This window comes from Schistocerca piceifrons, chromosome 1 (genome assembly GCF_021461385.2).
Source record: "Schistocerca piceifrons isolate TAMUIC-IGC-003096 chromosome 1, iqSchPice1.1, whole genome shotgun sequence".
Classification (NCBI taxonomy): Eukaryota; Metazoa; Arthropoda; class Insecta; order Orthoptera; family Acrididae; genus Schistocerca; species Schistocerca piceifrons.
Genome location: NC_060138.1, coordinates 401,645,538 through 401,650,316, shown reverse-complemented (window position 1 = coordinate 401,650,316; position 4,779 = coordinate 401,645,538).

Here is a 4,779-nt window from a genome sequence, read left to right as displayed (position 1 = left end):
ACAAGAATCTGCAAGCTGCACTGTTGAATAAAATGTGACGCTATGTGGCAAAAGTGGGGCACTCTATTAAAATGCTAAATGGGCACCACAACTGCAACAGAATGGAGCAGCCTATTTAAGAATGTATCTACAGGTCAGTCTTGTGTGGCCAATGGTGGGTCAGCAAAGAATCTTAGATTCTTGGTGGTACATTCTACTTGAAGACATCTGTCACTAAAGAATCTTTTATAGAGTGTAGCTTTTTAGTGTAAGCCACAGTGTACCAGTCCCTATTCCACAACACTAGAAGTTTTTGGGATAGGTTCTTCCGTAAGTCAAGGCCTCGTATCTTTAATTCCAAGATGTTCCTTTGGTAGCCTTCCGGGCCACATGATGTATGGGTTAGTTCTCTGGAATTCAAATGTGGTTAGGGGTCCACTGAAACAGGATCAGCCTTACAGTGTTTCTGTGTTCAGAGTTGTCTTGACTGGACAGTACCAATTGGTGTCTGTGTTGGGGCAGCGTGAGTTATGGGTTGTAACCTTGTCAGAGAGAGACACTGCAAATTAGGAAAGACCCACGCTGTGAGTGTGGTTGTATTTCAGTGTTTGCACAAGGACTATTAGTTCTGCAGTAAAGACACTATGTTCCGGTGCACCTGTATGTGTGAAGGCATAGCCCATTTGGCCATCAACATTACCCATCAGTGTAAATTTTTTCCAAACTCAAATATGTTCACCAGTGAAGAAAACTGTGATTGTAGAATAAATGAATCTGTTATGCTGTTTTGCCTGAAGGATATATCTAGACAAATTTATGGGCAAGGGAACCCCCAAGGTGGTGTTCATAAGAATGTTCATGAAAAGATTCAGGAAGGTTGTAAGTAGTTCAGAGAGGATGGATTTTACAAGGATAGATATTGACGCACCAGAAAGACGGTGTTTTTGTGGAGGTCTTGTCCTTCTATCTGAGATGAGAAAAGGATTGCTTAGACCATCTTGGAGGCTATTTGGATGGACAGCGTAGTAAAGCACTAGTGGAAGCCGTCCAATCCATAGAGGGGTGTGTCCTTACCTCTGTTAGCCGGATAGCCATAAGGCTCATCCATAAGGCACAAGTTGCAAGTCTGATCCTACCGTGATGTACAGGATCTAAAAGATATATCACTGATAGGGCCGCTGATCTGTAAATCAGGCTACTGCAGTTCAAGAGGAATGATGCAGCATAGAGCATTAAGATAGCTTGAGAGAGAGAGAGAGAGAGAGAGAGAGAGAGAGAGAGAGAGAGAGGGGGGGGGGGGGGGGGAGAGAGAGAGAGAGAGAGAGAGAGAGAGAGAGAGTGTGTGTGTGTGTGTGTGTGTGTGTGTGGAACTCTAAAGCCCCAGTCACATAAAGTAATAAGAATACAGTGCTGCCACACTGTCATAAGCTTTTTGCAGATTTGGAAAAAAAAAAAATTAAAAAAAGGTGTTAATGAGATGTTGGTAGCAAGTGAGGGCCATTGTGATAGCAGATTCCAAGTGAATTACAGGTCACTGATAGACCAGCCCTTCTGAAATCCACACTTAAATTTCGTTAGAAATTCCTTAGCATTTAGAGTCCAAATTAATTATCTATTCACCATTCATGCCACACACACATAACATCTGTATGAAAAACAGGGCAATAGTTGTCTACCTCACGAGGGTTCTGTTCTGGCTTCAAAGTTGGGGTAACTATACTTTCACTCCACAGGAGGGAGTTGGCAGATTGGAAAGGGGGGCAGCGGACTGGTTCACCTTCATGCTAGATGTGATTAAGAAAGATGTTCGAGATACTAGAGGATGACTGGAGACAGTAAATGCAGAGTAGTTTGCCCCTTCCTTGAGAGAAATAAGTACAAGCCCCAATAGTAGTTACAAATCTTTCCAACACACTTGTGTTTGTTAAGAAAATAGCGGTCCCAGGTTTGAAGACCTTTGAATGTTATAAATGTACTCCTTGATGGATGTCATTTATGTTGCCAGTCTTCTATGATTTTTTAATGACTGCAGCTATTACATGGCTCCACCTGCATACAGATTTTTATTGCGGGATGCTGAGGGAAGAGGACTTGCTGCTTCTGCCACTTGTAATATCACAGGAATACAGGTTGTATGTCAGATGATAACTTCATTTCCCCCCTGGGGAAGGGACTCCAGAATTTAAAGAAATGATGAAGCTACACTAAACTGCATTAAGTTCCCTCATGGAGGATGCTCTGATAGGTATTGGTGTGGGAAAGAAAGAATGGCAGGATAATGGTTACTGTCACAATCACTGTGCACCTTCCAGTATATACACGAGAAAAACTGGAGCTACAGACAGTTCAATGCTGGGCTAAAATGACGCAGAAATCCAGAGTTTAAAACACAAATATTAAATCAAAAAATATCTGTTCTAGTTGATACCGTGCTGAGAAATTTTGGAAGTGCCCTACAAATAATTGTGAGGATTAAAATTCCTTAAGACAAATGTTACAGAGAGCAAAATGTGCATATGACCATATATGACAAGCAACCGCTTCCAGTGAAGTACTGAGTGGAACACATTCACTGAAATTTATCTTATGAACAACATTAGGAACCTCACTCAATGCACTCCACAGGTCAGCTTCATTTTTGTAATATGCTTTGTAATGCATGAGAATAAGATAGTAGTCTGCTGGGAATCTGGTTTCTTATAGGACTATACCAACCAACATGTGAAGTGTTATTAGGTATTTTAAGTTCAGTGATGTGGAAGTTCTATTGTTTATTACCTGTGTTCATTTTTGGGGGACAGGGAGGGGGACAGGGGGGGGGGGGGAGGGGGCTGCGAGAAAGCAGTGGAAATTTTTGTCACAGTTCAGCGAGAGCCAGTTCCCGTTGTGAGGAACTGTTGTCAATCTGCATAATTTCTTTAGGAGGCATCTGTGGTATCCAGTAACACTGGAGTTATATCAGTCGTTCCTTTCAATTTCTTCCTTTCTCTTCTCCTCTTTTTGAGATTTTAGTACCTGTTGGAAAATGTTCTCCCAGTAATGTATAAGCAAGAAAGGGGAGGGGGTAAACAAGATCCTTTTTTCCCTGATGTAGTGGACTTGGGAGGCTATTTGGGCATAGTGTTAAAAGGGAACAATGGACACATTTTCTCTGTAGGTTAGTTAGTTGGTTGCGTGTTCCATTGATCAATCGCACGGTACAGTAGGCATTATGATGTGGAACATGTCAAGTGCACAAGAAATGCACATATGAAACAACATTTGTTTATATATACAGGGTGGTCCATTGATAGTGACCAGGCCAAATATGTCACGAAATAAGCGTCAAACGAAAAATCTACAAAGAAAGAAACTTGTCTAGAGCTTGAAGGGGGAAACCAGTTGGCGCTATGGTTGGTCCGCTAGATGGCACTGCCATAGGTCAAATGGATATCAACTGCATTCTTTAAAATAAGAACCTCTGATTTTTTATTACATATTGGTGTACTATGTAAAGAAATATGAATGTTTTAGTTGGACCACATTTTCGCTTTGTGATAGATGGCGCTGTAATAGTCACAAACATATGGCTCACAATTTTAGACGAACAGTTGGTAAAAGGTAGGTTTTTTAAACTAAAATACAGAACAGGTACGTTTGAACATTTTATTTCGGTTTTGCCAATGTGATACATGTACCTTTGTGAACTTATCATTTCTGAGAACGCTGTTACAGCGTGATTACCTGTAAATACCACATTAATGCAATAAATGGTCAAAATGATGTCCGTCAACCTCAATGCATTTGACAATACGTGAAACGACATTCCTCTCAACAGCGAGTAGTTCGCTTTCCGTAATGTTTGCACATGCATCGACAATGCTCTGACGCACGTTGTCAGGTGTTGTCGGTGGATCACGATAGCAAATATCCTTCAGCTTTCCCCACAGAAAGAAATCCGGAGATGTCAGATCCGGTGAAAGTGCGGGCCATGGTATGGTGTTTCGACGACCAATCCACCTGTCATGAAATATGCTGTTCAATACCGCTTCAACCACACGCGAGCTATGTGCGCGACATCCATCATGTTGGAAGTACATTGCCATTCTGTCATACATTAAAACATCTTTTAGTAACATTGGTAGAACATTAAATAGGAAATCAGCATACATTGCACCATTTAGATTGCCATCGATAAAATGGGGGCCAATTATCCTTCCTCCCATAATGCCGCACCATACATTAACCCGCCAAGGTCGCTGATGTTCCACATGTCGCAGACAACGTGGATTGTCTGTTGCCCAATAGTGCATATTATGCCGGTTTATGTTACCCCTGTTGGTGAATGACACTTCGTCGCTAAATAGAACGCATGCAAAAAAATCTGTCATCATCCCGCAATTGCTCTTGTGCCCAGTGGCAGAACTGTACACGACATTCAAAGTCATCGCCATGCAATTCCTGGCACATACAAATATGGTACAGGTGCAATCGATGTTGATGTAGCAATCTCAACACCGACCTTTTTGAGATTCCCGATTCTCGCGCAATTTGTCTGCTACTGATGTGCAGATTAGCCGCGACAGCAGCTAGAACAACTACTTGGGCATCATCATTAGTTGCAGGTCGTGGTTGATATTTAACATCTGGCTGAACATTTATTGTTTCCTTAAATAACGTAACTATCCGGTGAACACTCCGGACACTTCGATGATGTCATCTAGGATACCGAGCAGCATACATAGCACACACCCGTTGGGCATTTTGATCACAATAGCCATACATCAACATGATATCGACCTTTTCCTCAATTGGTAAACA